The sequence below is a fragment of the Neomonachus schauinslandi genome, chromosome 8, assembly GCF_002201575.2.
Source record: "Neomonachus schauinslandi chromosome 8, ASM220157v2, whole genome shotgun sequence".
NCBI lineage: Eukaryota > Metazoa > Chordata > Mammalia > Carnivora > Phocidae > Neomonachus > Neomonachus schauinslandi.
The window spans coordinates 75431597-75451133 of NC_058410.1; the positions used below are offsets into that span (position 1 = coordinate 75431597).

The 19537-nt window shown below is 35.8% G+C and overlaps 1 pseudogene; it reads right to left on the bottom strand.

Annotated features, from left to right (window-relative positions):
* Positions 1-729: 729 nt before the first annotated feature.
* On the bottom strand, positions 730-13939 carry LOC110583569 (annotated as a pseudogene).
* Positions 13940-19537: the final 5598 nt, after the last annotated feature.

A 19537-nucleotide genomic window follows, 5' to 3' on the forward strand; every position in this document is an offset into this window, starting at 1 on the left:
ACTCTAACAAGAGACAAAGAAGGTCATTATATAATAATAAAGAGGTCGATTCATCAATAGGATATAACATATATGCACCCTCATTGGAGCACCTAACTAGATTAAACAAATTTTAACAGATTTGAAGGCAGAAATAGACATTGCAATAATGGCTGGGGACTTCAATACCCCACTTTCAACAATATATATAGATCATCCAGACAGAAAATATAATAAAGAAACATTAGACTTGGACTACACTTTTGACCAAATGGACCTAACAGACATATACAAAATACTCCACCCAGCAGCAACAAAATACATTTTCTTTTCAAGCACACATGGAACATTCTCTGGACTAGCTTGTATGTTAGGCCACAAAACAAGTGTTAACAAATTTAAGACTGAAATCATACCAGGTATTTTTTCCAAACACAATGGTATGAAATAAGAAATCAGTAACAGGAAGAAAGCTGGAAATTTTACAAATATATGTGGAAATTAAACAATGCACCTCCGAACAACAAATGGATCAAAGAAGAAATCAAAAGGAAAAACAAAAAATATATTCAAACATATGAAAATGGAAACACAACATACCAAACTGCAGATAAGCAATTCCCCCCTTTTTTTTTAGGATGATACCAGGATGTTTTTACAAAATTGCTGCAGGAAAACATGATTAGCAGCTAGCATCCTTTGGCTCACTGTGCTAAGCAAGCAATTCCAGCACCAACTTCTCAGAGAACCTTACAGCTGAGGAGTATAGCGGAGGTCTTTTTTTGCCAGATAGGAGCACCTTGGTAAAGACTCCTTTAGGGAAAATTTTTTTGGTTACCTCTTCAGGGATAGTTGGAAGGACCATCACACTGTCTTCATTCCTCCAATTAACCAGGGTGTCAACTCTCTTTTCCAATGTCAGCTTGAAAGAAATAACTACTTCGAGAATCTCATCAAAGTTCCTCCCAGTGGTAGCTAGATAGAGAATGACAGCTTCAATTTCTTATCAGGATCAAAAATAAACATTGCACAAGCTGTCACAGGCATGCCCTGTTCATTCTTCTCTGCTGGGTCCAAGCATGCTCAACAGGATAGTAAACTCCTGATTCTTATCATCAGTGATTGGAAAAGGTAACATTTCTGTGGACTTCTCACCATTGTAAGCATTGATACCCTTGCTCCAGGCAGGGTGGTCTTCAACATCATCTATTAAAAGAGTAATCATCTTTAACATTCCTCTTGGTAAATTCTGGTGCCAGATTTGCTGCTCTGCCAAGCTTTGTAGTACACACTGGGGTTAAGTCTCCAGCCTGGGAAAAAAGAATGCCCCATGTGACTCTCAGAGAGTCATGAAAATGGATGTGGCCAATGATAGTATTGGCCTCAAAGTTGGGAGACTTATCCCCAATAAGGGGTCATCCAGCCAAAGCAGCAGCAGTGATGTGGGAGGATAAGGAGGTACAACAGCAGGTGCTACCAGGCAGCTGGTTCTTTTGATGGAGGTCAAAAGCAGTTCTAAGAGGGCAATTCTAAGCAGGCACTAAATGCCTAATTAAGAAAAAAGGAGTATTTCAAATCGACAATCTAAATTTATACCTCAAGGAACTAAAAAAAAAGAACTAAGCCCAAGGTAGCAAAAAGAAGGAAATAACAAAGACGAGAGCAAAAATAAGTGAATTAGAAACTGAAAACCAATAGAAAAGATCAATGAAATGAAGAGTTGTTTATTCAAAACATAAACAAAATTGACAAGCCTTTAGCTAGACTAAGAAAAAAAGAAAAAACAAATAAAAAAATCAAAAATGAAAGAGGAGACATCCAACAAGAGATATAACAATTGCAAATATCTGTGTACCCAACATTGGAGCACCTAAATACGTAAAGCAAATATTAGTGAAAATAAAGAGAGAAATTGATGGCAATACAATAATAGTAGGGGACTTTAATACCCCACTTACATCAGTGAATAGATAATCCAGACAAAACCAATAAGGAAACAATGTCTTTGAGTGACACATTAGACCAGATGGACCTATCAGATGTATACAGGACATTCCATTCAAAAACACATTCTTTTCAACTGTACATGGAACAGTCTTTGGAATAGATCACATGTTAGGCTACAAAATAAGTTTCAGTAAATTTAACAAGATTGAAATTATGCCATACATATTTTCTGACCACAACAGTATAAATTTAGAAATCAATCACAAGAAAAAAATTGGAAAAAACACAAACAAATGGAAGCTAAACAACATGATACTAAACAACAATGGGTCAATGAAGCAATCAAAGAAGATATTAAAAAATATATGGAGACACATGAAAATGAAAACATAATGGCCCCAAATCTTTCAGATACAGCAAAAGCAGTTCTAAGAGGGAAATATATAGTGATACAGGCCTACCTCAAGAAACAAAAAAAGCTCAAGTGAAAAAACTAAACTTAGACCTAAAGGAGCTACAAAAAACAAATAAAATTCAATGTGAGTAGATATAAGGAAATAATAAAGATCAGAGCAGAATGAAATGACATAAAGACTAAAAAAAAAAAAATCATTGAAACCAAGAGCTGTTTCTTTGAAAAGATAAATCAAATTGATAAAGCCTTAGCCAGACTCGTCAAGGAAAAAAAAAAGAAAAAGGACCTAAATAAATAAAATCAGAAACAAAAGAGAAGTAACAACTGACACCACAGATATACAAAGGATTGTAAGAGAGTGCTCCTAAAATATTATATATGCCAACAAATTGGACAACCTAGAAGTGGACAAATTCCTACAAACATACAATCTACCAAGACTGAATCATGAAGAAATACAAAGTCTGATTAGATCTATAGTAAGGAGATTGAATCAATAGTCAAAAATCTCCCAAGAAAGGAATAGATGTCTTCACTGGTGAATTCTACCAAACACTTAAAAAAAGATTAATGCTAATCCTCCTCAAACTCCTTAAAAACTGAAGAGGGGAGAACATTCCAAATCATTTTATGAGATAGCATAGCACTGATACCAAAGCCAGAGAAAGACACTACAAGGAAAGAGAATTCCGGGTTAATATCCATGATGAACATAGATGAAAAAATACTAACAAACTGAATTTAACAGGACATTAAAAGGATCATAGATCATGATCAAGTTAGAGTTATCCCTGGGATGCAAGGATGGTTCAATATACACAAATCAGTAGATTAACAAAGTGAAGGATGAAAATTGTGTGATCCTCTCAATAGATGCAGAAAAAGCATTTGACAAAATTCAACATCCTTTCATGATAAAAACTCTCAAAATATTAGGTAGAGAAAGAACATACCTCCACATAATAAAAACCAAATATGACAAGTCCACAGCTAACATAACAGTGAAAATCCAAAGGCTTTTCCTCTACGATCAGTAACAAGACAGGGGTGCTTTTCTTTATTCGCCATATTCTATTCACTATATTACTGGAAGTCCTTGCCAGAGCAACTAGGCAGGAAAAGAAAGGCATCCAAATCAGGAAGGAAGAAGTAAAAATGTCCCTATGTAGATGACATGATCTTAAATATAGAAACCCTTAAAGACTCCACCAAAAAAATGTTAGAGCTGCTAAATTTAGTAATGTTTCAGGATACAAAATCAACATATGAAAATCAGTTGTGTTTCTGTATACTAACAATGAGCTATCCAAAAAAGATGTTAAGAAAACAATCCCATTTACAATAGCATCAAAAAAAAAAGAAAAAAAAACAAAAAACTTAACCAAGTATTAACAAATTTAACCAAGTATTAACAAATATAACCAAGGAGGTGAAAAACCTGAACAATAAAAACTATAAACATTACAGAAAAAAATCGAGGAAGACATAAATAAATGGATTGGAAGAACTAATACTGTTAAAATGTCCATACTACCTAAAATGATCTATAGCTTCAATGCAATCTCTATTAAAATTCCATTGGCATTTTTCACAAAAATAGAATAAACAATCCTAAAATTCATAGGAAACCATCTGAAGATCCTTAGGGAGCTATAATTGTGTTGAATGTGCCCTAATAAAATTGTGAAAAATAGGCAATAATAATAGCTAAGATTTTTTTGAGTTCTATGTAGTGAGCATTTTTAATAAGTTTTCTTTTATTTATTCTTCATAATCCCATCCTGAGGGAGGCACTATCATTATTGTTGTTTTATAGATAAGGAAAATATGTTGCAGAAAGTATATTGTCTAACATCACAGTAAATGGTGGAGTACTTACACTCCTGCAGACTGATACAAGAAGCCATGCATTTAATTGCTAGGTAAAGAGTCATCTAATCATGGTAGACTTGAGTTCATTCAAAAATCAACTGAAGATCAAAAATAAACCTTCAACTATATGGCCAAAGAAATCTTGACAATGATATCAAGAAAACTCAATAAAGGAAAAGATAGTCTCTTCAACAAATGATGCTGAGAAAACTAGATATCCACATGGAAATGATCCTGGATCCTAGATTATACCCCTCACAAAAATTACTTGAAGAAGATTAAAGACTTAAATATAAGACCTTAAACTATAAAGTTTTTAGAAGAAAAAGGGAAAAAGCTCCTTGACATTAATCTTGGCAATGATTTTTTTGGATATGACACCAAAAGTGTAGGTAATAAAAGCAAAAATAGACAAATGGGACAACATCAAATTAAAAGTTTTTGCACAACAAAGGAAACCATCAACAAAATGGAAAGGCAACCTATGGAATGGGAGAAGATGTTGGCAAACCATATATGAGAAATGGGGCTGATATCCAAAATATATAAGGAACTCATACAACTCAATAGCAAAAAGAAGTGATTAAACAATTGACAAGGGACCTGAATAGATATTTCTGTAAAGGAGGAGGAGGAGAGGGAGCGGGAGGAGAAATACAAATGACCAACAGATTCATGGAAGGGTTCTCAACATCATTAATCATCAGGGGCATGCAAATCAAAACCACAGTGATTCTGGGTATATATTCAAAAGAAACAATCCCATGTTCATTGCAACATTATACACAGTAGCCAACATATGGATATAGCCTAACTGTCCACTGATGGATAGAGAAAGAAAATATCTATTTTACCTAATATCTACTATCTATTCTGATAACAAAAATGTGTTACATGTACAGGAATATTTTCAGCCATAGAAAAGAAGGAAATCTTGCCATTTGTGACAACATGAATGAACTTGGAGGGTATTATGTTAAGTGAAATAAGCCAGACAGAGGAAGACTATGTATGTTATCACTTATATATGGAATAAAAAAAAAAAAGAATGGTGGTTGCCAGGGGCAGAGGGTGGGGGAAATGGGGAGATGTTGGTTATAGGGTACAAACTTTCTATTACAAGATGAATAAATTATGAGGATCTAATGTACAGTATGGTGACTATAGTTCATAATATTGTATTGTCTACTTGAAATTTGCTATGTGAGTAGATCTTACACATTCTCACCTCAAAAGTAAAAAATAGTAACTATGTGAGGCGATGGATTCATCACATCACACACTTCAAATATATATCATTTTATTTTGCAATTATACCTCAATAAAGCAGGGGGGGAACTATAAAACTTTGCTGAAAGATGTTAAGAAGGTCTAAAAACATGGATAGACATCTCTTGTTTGTGTATTACAAGACTTAAGATGGCAGTATTCACAAATTGGTCTACACAGCCAATACAATCCATATTAAATTCTCAGTTGAGATTTTTACAGAAATTGATAAATTGATGATATAATTTATAAAGAAATGCACAGAACCCAGAGTAGCCAAAATCATCTTGAAAAAGAAGAACAAATTTGGAGGATTCACACTTGATCACTTCAAAACATATTACATAGCTGCAGTAATCAAGAGAATGTTGTGGGGGCATAAGGATAGTCTAATAGATCAATGGAATAAAAATGACGGTTTAGATATAAACTCTCACCTTTGTGTTCACTCAGTTTTTGGGAAAAGTGCCAAGACCATTTAATAAAGAAAGATTGCTTTCAACAAATGGTGCTGAGACAATGGGATATCCACATGCAAAAAAATGAACTTAGGCTCCTTCCTTCTAAAAAAATGAACTCCAAATGGATCATAGACCTACGTGTAAGAACTAAAACTATAAAACTTTTAGAAAAAAATGAATAAATCTTCATGACCTTAGGTTAAGGAAAGCCTTTTTAGATATAATAAGAACACAAACAGTAACAACAAATATATTAAAAAACTAAAAACTTTTATGCTTCAAAGGACACCATCAAGAAAATGAAAGATAACCACAGAATGGGATAAAACATTTATAAATCATATATCTGATAACAGATTTATATCTAGAATATACAAAGAATTCTTACAACTCAGTAATAAAAAACAAACCAATTTTTTAAATGGACAGAGGACCTGAATTGACTTTTCTGTTGACAAGGATGTGGAGAAAGGGGAACACTCTTGCACTGTTGGTGGGAATGAAACTGGTGCAGCCACTCTGGAGAACAGTATGGAGGTTCCTCAAAAAACTAGAAATAGAACTACCCTATGATCCAGTAATTGCACTACTGGGTGTTTACCCAAAGGATACAAAAATACAGATTTGAAGGGGTATATGCACCCCAATGTTTATAACAGCATTATCAACAATAGCCAAATGATGGAGAGATCCCAAATGTCCATTGACTGATGACTGGACAAAGAAGATATGGTGCATATATAATAGAATATTACTCAGCCATCAAAAAGAATGAAATGTTGCCATTTGCAATGATGTTAATGGAGCTAGAATGTATTATGCTAAGTGAAATAAGTCAATCAGAGAAAAGCAAATATATTATTTCACTCATATGTGGAATTTAGGAAACAAAACAGAGGGACATATGGGAAAGGGGGAAAGAAGGAAAGAGGGAAACAAACCATGGATACTCCTAATGATAGAGAACAAACTGAAGGTTAAGGGAGAGAGGTGGGTGGGGGTGGGCCAGATGGGTGATGGGTATTAAACAGGGCACTTGTGATGAGCACTGGGTGTTGTATGTAAGTGATGAATCACTGAATTCTACTCCTGAAACCAGTATTGCACTGTTAACTAACTACAATTTAAATAAAATTGTGTTTGATGCAGTGAATATCCCACTATTGAATCTACATCATGAAAAGTGTATTATTTTTTATCTTCTTTTTTCAGACAGGGTGACTCATCTTTTTTCTTTAGGAAAGAGGGTAAAAGAAAGTTCAGTTCCCATTAAAAGTGCTGTAATATAAGTTCTAAACTTTTTTTCTGGAAGTTAAAAATCATTCTAAAAACTTATTAGCTAAGAAGGTATCAGATTGATTATTTAAGTATTTCAAATTGCACTAGGATTAAAGTAGCTGATTGAGACTCTAGTTTGTCATCCATCCATCCATCCATCCATCCATCCATCCATGTAGTCCTTCAATAGGTGTTTTCCTTGGCAGTGAGAACACAAAGAAGAAAGGACTATAGTCTGATGTAGAAGTCAACCATGTAAACAACTAATTGCCATACATGAGGTATCATAATTTGCATGGGTAGTGCATAGAATGGAGCAATCCATACTGTGTGAGGTCAAAACATTTCAAGAAGAAGGTGATGTTAAGGTGAGTATTAGAGAATGAATATGACTTTACCAGGCAGGTAAAGAAAGTGTCTGTGTGGAAAGTCCTCTGAGTAGTGTTGAATGTTCAAAAACAAAGAAAGAAAAAATATGACATGTTTAGGGAACCACAAACTTATTGGTATTGTGGGAGAATGGGATACAAGGAGTAGTTTGAGGCAAGGGGTGTAAGGGGCTGTGAATGTTACACTAAAGGGTCTGGACCTTATTCTGGAGGTGATGAGGTATTATGAAGGCTTTGAGGAAAGAGTGATATGCTCAGAATTTTGCCTTAAAAAAAATCTCTTCAGTAACAGTATGGAGGATGAATTAGAAAAAGGAGGAACTGGAAGCACTGGTTCTCTCCTTCCTAAAGAAAAAAGATGAGTCAACTTGTCTGAAAAAAAAAAAAGATAAAAAAATAGTATACTTTTCATGATGTAGATTCAATAGTGGGGTATTCATTGCATCAAACAACAGAATTTAAGTAGGTACTTCAGGAGCTTGGTGTTATGAGAAGTTTTGAAATTTCAACAAAGCTTATCAGAGCTCACATGAAGAAAATATATGTAAATACTAATTTGGAGGTAGTGATTGAAGTGTTTTTAAAGAGTTATCTAAATAGCCAAGACGATCTTGAGAAAGAACAGAGCTAGAAGTATCACAATGCCAGAGTTCAAGATATACCACAAAGCTATAGTAATCAAAACAGTATAGTACCAGCACAAAAATAGATACATAGATCAGTGACACAGGATGGAAATAAACCCATGCCTATATGGTCAATTAATCTACGACAAAGGAGGCGATAATATACAATGGGGAAAAGACAGTCTCTCCAATAAATGGTGTCGCAAAAACTGGACTGCTACATGGAAAAGAATGCAACTGGACCACTTTCTTACACCATACACAAAAATAAACTCAAAATGTTTCTTTAAATGTAGACCTAAAACCATAAAACTCCCAAAAGGAAATAGGCAGTAATCTCTTGTACATAGGCCATAGCAACGTATCTATGGCTCTGTCTCCTCAGGCAAGGGAAGCAAAATTAAACTATTGGGACTACACCAAAATAAAAAGATTTTGCACAGCAAAAGAAGCCATCAACAAAACAAAAAGGCAACTTACTGAAGAAGATATTTGTAAATGATATATCCAATAAAGGGTTTATATCTAAAATATGTAAAGAACTGATACAACTCAATACACACACATCTGATCAAAAAATTGATACAACTCAATACACACACATCTGATTAAAAAATGGGCAGAGGACTTGAGTAGACATTTTTCCAAAGAATACATAGGGATAGCCAACAGACACATGAAAAGATGCTCAACATCACGAATCATCAGGGAAATGCAAACCAAAACTAAAATGAGATATCAACCTCACACCAGTCAGAATGGCTAATGTCAAAAAGAAAAGAAATAACAAGTGTTGGTGAGGATGTGGAGAAAAGGGAAACTTCATACAGAGTTAGTGGGAATGTAAATGAGTGTAACCACTGTGGAAAATAGTATGGAGGGTCCTCAAAAAATTAAAAATAGAAATACCATATGATTCAGTGATTCTACTACTGGGTATTTACTCAAAGAAAACAAAAACACAAATTCAAAAAGATAGTCACCCCTGTGTTTATTGCAGCATTATTTACAATAGCCAAAATTGGGAAGCATCCCAAGTGAGCATGAATAGGTGAATGGAAAAGAAGATGTGGTGTGTGTACATATAAGGTGTATTACTCAGTCATAAAGAAAAATGAGATCTTGCCATTTGCAACAACATGGATGGATCTAGAGAGTATTATGCTAGGTGAAATAAGTCAGACACAGAAAGACAAATACCATATGATTTCACTTACATAGAATCTAAAAAAAAGCAGAAAAAAAGGAACAAACAAAAACAGAGACAGAATAATAAATACAGAGAACAAACTGGAGGTTGCCAGAAGGCTCGGGGATGGGTGAAATAGGGGAAGGAAATTAAGAGGTACAAACTTCTAGTTATAAAATAAATAAATCACAAGATCAAAAGTACAGCATAGGGAATATAGTCAGTAACATTGTAATAACATTTTATGGTGATGACACTTATCCTGGTGAGCACTGAAAAATGTATAGAATAGTCAAATCACTATGTTGTATACCTTAAACTAATATAACATTGTGTGTCAACTATGTTTCGGTAAGTTTAAATACTAATAATAAATAAATAAAAAGTTGTCAAATATATATTGTATATAGCTAATGTGACAAATACATTTTATTGTAAGCAATTCATTATAACATTTTTTAAGTCTTTGGACAGAATGGAAAATGTACTTATTAGATCTCAAGTTGTACCTAATACCTAATATGAAAAGTATAGAATTCCTACTTATTTGAGCATGAAATATTATTTATTATAATTCTTTTTTTATTTATTATAATTCTGAATAGCTCTACTCAACTTGATTTTCTATTAAAATATCTGTTACAAATTCTTTCATGTGTATAATCTCATTATAAATTGATTTCTGACTAAGAAAAAAGACACCTAACATATCAGTTTCCATTTTATGATAAAACCTTTATTGAGAAAATATTTTCATGCTCAAGAAAGCTGCAACAATATATTGTCAGTACAAATAGTGTACAATTTTTTCCATTGTTTGCTTTTATATTCTTAAAAGCTTGTGGCTTAAAAACATACCACAAAACATTAGATTTTTCTTTATGATTGAGAGTTAGAGAATGTATTCTGCTTTGTCTCTTGAAGGCGTTTTTAGAGTCCAGTGTAGTTATTACTGAGTTAAAGGCCCATCTCAGACTTCTCTGTCTTTTCTAAGCCCAAGGCTGCTTACTACTAAACTTCAACTGGTGGGCTTACCAGTGGACCATGTTTAAAGAAATTTCCAAGGCATGGAATTTGGGTTAGGCTTAGCTATTATCACAAGAAATAATAAATTGCTTGGTGCAGAAATAATTTTTCTATCTTAGAATATTCACAGCCCTTCGTATTTTTCTTACAGATCTTACCTCTTTCCACCTTGCTTTATGGTTGCTTATATGCAATGTTCATCCCCCCCATGATATGAAAAGTAAGAGACTGAGTTTTACTGGTCTTTTTTATAACTCACACCACTTTTTACGGGGATTTAGCATACAGGAGTTGCCTAATCGATGGCATTCAAATGTCAAAATTATTCAATTAATTTTTTTAACCTCATGTATAGAATTGTGATGATGCCAAAGAGAAAATGTTAGCTCCACCATGATTATAAACATCAATGATACAATAATTAAACTTGCTCTATAGAATAGCTTATATGCAGATAGATGTCATTTTCTTCCTCCCTCTAGTTTGTTTTCTTGAATAGGTAGCCGCTCACTGCAGTATTTCCTGTTAAGAGGGCTCTGATGTTTTAGCACCCTCCAGAGGCCTCCAGGGTATTCCCGCACTTGTCCTTGGAGGATATGCAGGTGTGCTGTTAGCAGAAGCCCACAATTTTGCATTAGAGATGTAAAGGTTGCCAGAACCTGCAACACCTGGTATGTCTTCCTGGGTCTGAAGCAGCTTTTTTCAGAAGGTACATCTCAGTAGCTTAAGGAACCTGGCATTTAGGTCACCCAACTCTAGAGCTGATCATAAGTCAGAGATGCATGCCCCTAAGAGGTATAGAAGATGACCTTCAAAATGCGGAAAGAAAATATTAGAGCCTCCACTTACATATTTTGTCTAAAAATATTTAAAAAATATACTTTTTAAAAAAGATTTTATTTATTTGACAGAGAAAGAGAGAGTGAGCACAAGCAGGGGTGGAGCAGCAGGCTGAGGGAGAAGCAGGCTCCTGGCTGAGCAGGGAGCCCGATGCAGGACTCCATCCCAGGACCCTGGGATCATGACCTGAGCCGAAGGCAGACGCTTAACCTACTGAGACACCCAGGCATCCCCAAAAATTATAATTTATTATTAATGTTTAATACACAGATTGCCAAAATATGGAACTGAGTACATCCTGAGGAAAGAAGGGGAGAGGTAGATACCAGTGCTGTCCTTTCTTTGTTTGCTTCAATTTATCACAGTTTACTAATCTTAACCTTACTCCTAATCCTCACCATCACCAAGTGTAGCAGACACTGTAGATACCACTCGCCATTCTCGCTGAGCCCAGCTGAATTCACCTGAGGTGCAGTAAACAGTTTGCAGCACGCTAAAATTTAGCCTTCCACCTCTAGCACCAGCATCTCTCTTCTCTGCTTGATTCTCCAGCACCATGGGAGTTTGGAGTTCGCTCTGCCAGAGACAGGTGTAACCCAGAAGTGGAGGGGAATTAAAGCCACTGGCAACAACCATCAACCAATGGGAAATGAAAATTGGTGGATAAATGTGCCAGCTGCCTCAGTCATCCAGGAAAGGATGATTCTGAGGTATGTCCAACATGGCTTCTGAGAGGTCAGTATTGTGATTGAGTCCCCGGCAGCAACGTGCTCCTGTGCTTCCAAAGATCACCTCCCAAGAAAATGACCTGCATTTGGTCCTTCTCTTCGGAGCTGCTAGTGAGGGAATCCAAAAAGTCAGATGAGATATACTGTGATATACTTGTATACTGTTAATTAGTTAACGGAATGAAGGCTTACATAATGGAAATATTTTTTAAAAGATTTTTTCCAAGAAACTTCATAAGATAATACTGATATATAAGAGTGGGTGAACAAGAAACTAACATTGCTAATACTTCTCTAAATCCAAGAAAAAGCTCGTCGTCAGCCAAACTGCAATACAAAAGTAATGAAAATCTAATCAGATCTAACAAGAATTGGGCAAAAAATCAAAATTGTCGGGCGCCTGGGTGGCTCAGTTGGTTAAGCGACTGCCTTCGGCTCAGGTCATGATCCTGGAGTCCCGGGATCGAGTCCCGCATCGGGCTCCCTGCTCAGCAGGGAGTCTGCTTCTCCCTCTGACCCTCCTCCCTCTCATGCTCTCTGTCTCTCATTCTCTCTCTCTCAAATAAAAAAAAAAAAATCTTAAAAAAAAATCAAAATTGTCTAGGACTATTTTAAATAGGCATTTACATCCATTATAATGATAAACCTCACCCTACTTGTATACTGTGCCTGGAGATAGTAATGATTATATGATACATCACAGTTGATAAGGCATTTAACTGTATTGCTTAATCTTTATGTTTCTATTTCTGTGTTTCATAACATACTTAATGTATTAGTAAAGTGATGTTTGTACAAAATAACACATTTATAAATAATTTACAAATTTGTCCATTTAGCATGTTCCTAAATGGGGGTACTTGCTAAGATTTCTTTGCTATTAAGAGTCGTCCATGATCAAAAATCATTAAAACCATTGTGTAAATGATACTAGACTTGGTAACTATGTAATTATCAGAGATTACCCATGTTGAAATTTGGTTTTACAGGGGTGCCTAGGTGGCTCAGTTGGTTAAGTGTCCCACTCTTGATTTTGGCTCAGGTCGTGATCTCAGGGTCATGAGATTAAGCCCTTCATCCAGCTCTGCGTTCAGCAGAGCCTGCTTGAGATCCTTTCCCTCTGTCCCTCCCCTCACTCACATGCCCTCTCTCTCTCTCAAATAAATAAAATAAATCTTTAAAAAATTGATTTTACAGAGCACCTGGGTGGCTCAGTTGGTTAAGCATCTGCCTTCAGCTCAGGTCATGATCCCAGGGGCCTGGGATCGAGCCCCACATCAGGCTCCCTGCTCTGTGGGAAACCTGCTTCTCCCTCTCCCTCTCCCCCTGCTTGTGTTCCTCTCTTGCTGTGTCTCTCTCTGTCAAAATAAATAAATAAAATCTTTAAAAAAATAAAATAAATAAAAAATAAAAAATTGATTTTACAGATGAGAAAGGTGAGTTCCAGATTGTTTAAGTAGCTTTTCCAGGATTGCACATGTGATTGCTCATAGAATCAAATTATAAGCAGTCTTCTGATGTTTGGTTCAAAAATCTACCACAGAGTGTAAGACATCTGAAGTGACTTTAGCTTCATTTTGAAGGCATTCTTGCCTCTGGCACACATTCTCTTCTGCTGTCTGCTCTCTGCCCCTCTCTCATCCATGACCCATCTTGGCTCTCAGTTTCTTCATATTCTTGACTCCTTTACATTTATTGACATTAATCCATTCCTCTATGTGGACTTGTCTTTTACTTTTACTCTAGAGCATCTACTCACTTTGTCCTAAATGGCAGCTCCATATTATGTTTTGTCCTGCCTTAGAGCCTTATCTTCTCAACTCAGTGCTACCCATTGTCCAACATGACAGGGCTAATATTCACCAAGAGATTCAGATACAGCTCCTGAGGTCTAATTTTGCTTTGGGTTATAGGAACCATGCTGGTTGTTTGCATCTCTATTTGTTATTGGGCCAATGGACCCTGCTTTAATCTCCAGTTTCCCTTTAAACTCTGAACTAACTTGGTTCTGAATTGCTCTAGGATTAGTTGAAGGGTTGGAGGAAGCTGAAAATATGAATTTATTTCCAGATCTGTATCTGTAAGTTTGTAAATTGAGTAACCATTGTATTCTCATAGCTATAATGGAAAAATAATTAGGGTCTTAATGTAATACATAGAAGCAGAGCAAAAGGAAATGTAAGGAAGTGCAGTGATTGAAAGCATGGATTTAAGGCCAAACAGTGATGTAATTCTGGCTCTGCCATTTATTAGCTGTATAAACTTGGACAAGTCAGTTCACTTCTCTATGTCTATCTCCCCATCTATAAAATAGGAATAATTGTACCTAATTCAAAAGAAATTTATAAATATTAAATAAGGTAATATAGCTAACACATTTAGAGTAATGCCTGGTGAATAACAACTGCTGTGTTAGTATTAGACAGTAGAGTAATCTTCATGAAATATAAATGTTAGGTATTCATTTATTCACTTAGCAAATGTCTGATGGTCTATTTTGGTATACCAAATTGGGGTAGGGAACTCTAATTAGAACTCTAATTAAAGCATAATACACAACACTTAATCTCAAAAGAAATGAGATAGGATGAGGGTTTGGGTTAAAGCAGCAGAAATGATAATGGAGATGAATGGACAAAGTTTTAAATTTAAAAATGAGAATACACAGGATATAGTGACCAATTAAATACAGGAATAAAAGAAAAAGAGATGTAAAAAAATGCATATTTTACCCATACTTAGGCTTGTATGTTTATATAAACCATGTTTTAGAGTGAGGGAGGGACTGTGGAAGGATGAATAGGCTTTGGAGGAAAGATAATGTGTTTGATTTAGATATTTCTAGTTTGTGGTACCTATAAGTAGAGATGAAACTGAAGCCTAGGAGAAAGAAACACTGGAATTTGAATTGAGATGATTGTTGAGGTCATAGGAGTCATTGAGTTCACCCAGTGAAGATATTTAAAGGAAGAAGAAAGCAATGAATCGTGGATCACTACATCAAAAACTAATGATGTATGGTGACTAACATAACATAATCAAATTAATTTTTTAAAAAAGGAAGAAGAAAATCCAGATTAGCCCAGTATTTTAAAAAGAACAAGGGAAGAATAAATCAGCAAAGTCAAAAAATAGTCAGAAATGTGGAAGCACTGACAGAATGTAATGTGGTAGAAACAAAGGATGGAGAAAGGTCTAAAGGTCCAACACTGGCCACTGCTGTGGGAAGATTGAGTAGGATGAAACTGAAAATAAAATAAATAATGATATCATAATCAGTTAATGAGCAGATGGGAGGTTAGGACATGGAGACTTCTCAAGAAGTCTGCAAGAAAGAGGAGAGACATGAAGCATTCACTTGAGTAGTAAACTGAGTCCAAGAAGGGATTTGTACAATTCTAGGATGGAGAAAAGCTTGAGCATGTTTTTAGGCAGAGGGGAAAGAGCCAGCAATAGAATAAAAATACTATATGAAGTGGGGAAGTATTTATTTAGAGAAAATTTTCTCATAACTGATAAATTTCATAAAGAGATAATATGACAAGTTCAATAAATCAATAACTGAGAACAATATTTGAATTGAAACATCTGTGGATGAACCTAATTTATGAAACCACCTATAATTTGTTGGCTGTTCTCAAGCAAAAAAGTGTTTCCTCTACGGAGCACTTTCAATTTATAATCCTTTACTGCTTCTGAAATGAATGCGAATTCTTTTTTTTTTTTTAAGATTTTATTTATTTATTTGACAGAGAGACACAGTGAGAGAGGGAACACAAGCAGGGGGAGTGAGAGAGGGAGAAGCAGGCTCCCTGCTAAGCAGGGAGCCTGATGCGGGGCTCGATCCCAGGACCCTGCGATCATGACCTGAGCTGAAGGCAGACGCTTAATGACTGAGCCACCCAGGCACCCCATGAATGCGAATTCTTAAAAGATGTGGCTAAAAGTCTAGACAGCTTTATCGAGATGAGCTATCACCTCTTTCCAGTAGTTTTTCTAGTCAGGTGAGAATGGAAAATGCTGGAGAGTGTGCGACCAAGAGAGCAAGCGAGAGAGAAGGAAGTGCCTCAACTAACCAGGCATTCAATCTCCTAAGGGGATCTCATGGTGTAGGGATTAGCTTCAGTGTGTAGGACACATGAAGAATATTGACTAGACTTTGTTAGCCATAAATATTCCACAAAGAAGTCAAAAAGCCTTTTCCAAAATGGATGGAGATCAGTGGCCCCACAATAGTCACAGAAATGAGAAAAAGGGAATATGGAGAGGAATACAGAGTACTTCCATCTTAGTAAGTAGTTTGATTAAAAAAATAAGTGTTAAACATTATGTGTTAAAGAAGTGTGATAAACCATTTTGACTGCCAGATACCATTTTGAGCTTTTCCAGAATCATACTTGTCATACTTAAAGTTTAGAAAGACCTAACAGCTACTTCTTCACAGTTTTGCCTAGAGTTGACCCTGCAGGCAAGTGAAGAAGGTCCTTTTAGCTCAGTTCTCTAGATGGCTCCAATCCCAGTACATCCTCCCTCCAAAGGAGCTCTGGTCTCCTGGTCAGTGAAAAGAGTGATGGGGGATAAGTACCTCTCCAGATTTTTCTCTCATGGAGGCAGCAGCAGCAAACAACTCACTTCAGTGAAAGCTTCTCTGTTGAATTCTCACTTTCTTCTTGGCCATCTATTGTTAGCAGGAAAAGAATCTAATAGACCAATTCACGCTGAGTTGCTGATGACTGATAATGGTTTATTATGATATCCCTTCGGGCTATTTACATTTGAGCAAAAGAAAGCATTAACTCTGAAGGTAGGAATTTTAAGTACTTTGGAATGCTCTAGGGAGATGTGTGAAGACTTAGGGCTCTTCCTAGCACTTCACCAATTATATCATATAAACAACAGCCTGCTTTTAGCTCTATTCTTGGCAGGCTACAAGGCTGAGGATACTAAGAATAATAACCATGTGACCAGGGTCTCAATCCTAAACCCTCCCTAGAAAGAAAAGTCTTCATGATTTAGGAAGACAGGTGAAATTACCTCCTTCCTTTGTGTATGGATTAGCTGTAACAATAAAATGTATCTTGTACTCATTGTTTTTACTCCATTGGTTACAAAATATATCCCCAACAGTTTTCCTAATCTGAGAAAGGAAGAAAGGGAAAAAATGTAGTTTGTAGAAACTGTATTCTAGAAAAAAGAGAGCCTCAAGATACCCTGAGGAAGTAAAGAATTTTCATCGATGAAAAATTTAGCATGCAAAAGCACTGAATATATATTTATTAGTCAGGTAGTAACATTTGTAGAAAAGACAGAATATTAACTGTTGTGGGCAAATATAAAGGAGACAGTAAGAAACTACTAAATTTATGAAAACAAATGTGAGAGACAGATATATAAACCAGAGCAACCGTGTGTGTGTGTGTGTGTGTGTGTAGAATGTGGATGAAGAGCATAATAAAGTTATCAAACATTGCTTTAAGGCAAAGATAACAGCAATCCCTGTCCTTATATAGGGCAATTACTTTCATGAACGATTTTCTCTTCGTTTGATCCTCATAACCATTGCTGAGAACTTAAGTATTAAGACACTAAAAACTCAAGTATAGCAGAGATCCAGAGAAAAGAAGAAAGGTTTGTTTAAAAGGTCATGCAGCAGGTGGACAGTTAGGAAGAGGGATAAAAAAGGAGTCAAGATAAGGTCCTGCCATTTGGCATCATTATTGGCTTGAACATAATTTTACTGTTTCTTCTGTTCATGGAAATTTAAGTTTACTCAAGTTATAATAATTTCTCACTGTTCATGTATAAAACATCTTATTGCAATTTAAGTATTCACCACTCCTGTATATTTAGCCCAAGATGATCTGACACAGATATGAAATGACATAGGAGGCTATTCATTTTACATTGTTTTTAATGGGAAATGTTTGAAAACAACTTAAATGTCCATCAGTAAAGGGCCAAGTAAATAAGTTATGCTTCAGCCGTACAATAGAATATTATGCAGCTGTCAAATAGAATGAAGCAGCTCTCTATTAATATGGAAAGATCTCTGTATTAGTTTCCTAGAATTGCCCCAAAAGGTGCCATAAACTGTATGATGTAAACCAACAAAAATGTATTGTGTCACAGTTGTGGAGACTAACAGTCCAAAATCAAGGTGTTGGCATAGTCAGTTTCCCTCTGAAACTTGTAGGGGACATTCCTTTCCTGCTTCTTACTAGATTCTGGTGATCTGCCAGCAAGCCTTGGCATTCTGTGGCTTGCAGCTGCATCATGCCAATCGCTGCCTCTGTTTGCTGTCACAAGGCAATCTCGCTGTACGGCTCTGTGTCTTCTTATAAGGACACCAGTCCCATTGGATGAAGGGTCCACCCTATTCCAGTATGATCTCATTTTAACTAATCACATCTACAATGACCTTAGTTTTAAATAATGCTACCTTCTGAGATACTGAGGGTTAAGACTACAACATATTTTGGTGAGGGACACAATTCAATCTGTAACAATCTGCAAGGTAAATTAGGTGAAAAAAGCAAGGAGCGGAAGAGGGTATATAGCATGATATCTCCATGTAAAAGAAATATGCACATACATATTACATAAATGTTTATACATGCATTAGCATATCTCTAAAAGCATTCATAAAATACTAGTGGCTTTCAAACAACTACATAGCTGGTAGAAGTAGTATAGAAAAATCATACTTTTTAATTATTGCTTTTTTGTACTTTTTGAATTCTGTGTTAATTAATTTTTTTAATTCTCTTCCACAACTATTCTTCAGTTACTTTGATTCTATTTAACATTTAATTTCTTCAAAGAGTAGAAGAAGGTATTCAGATCTTTTGAGCTGCTCTGGTAAGATTAATCCTAGAGAGAATTCACTCCATTTAATGCCTGTCCAAAATATTCAGTAGACGGAGACAGATAAATCAGAACCAGGATGAGAGACTGAGCTCAGAAATTACACAATCAGAATCTGAAGCAAAGCAGATGCATATGGTAGAAAGTGAGTTCAGAGTCTCCAACACGATTATCCTCAATGTGAGAGGAATGTGGATGTCATGGTCAGGAGTGGCCAGATAAGCCCCACAGTTGTGGTGCAGAGTGCAGTACTTCCTAAACCCGCCAGTCCTAAGAATCATCTTTTCTTGCATGCAGATTTCTAGGTGTCTCCCCTGGAGAGTCAGGTCAGTCAGTTTGAGGCTCTGGACATAAAATGTGTGTATTTAATACATGCAGAAAGAAAGTTTGGAAAACACTAAAGAGCAGAGAGAAGAGAACACTTGGTGTTATCTCTTTCTCTACTTGACTCTGCTTAAAATTGACCCTGATCCTAAAGCAGAAGCATGATACTCAGTTCAGGACTACTTGGATGGCCTATCTTGTGCCATAGCATCCTGCTGTTATCTTTTATTCATTTCTGCTTTTCCCCAGTAACTCAAATATAAAAAGTTCCCTGACGTAGGTTTTTATTTCACCCTGCATCATTTAGATCCCATGGGAACAGTCTTCTAG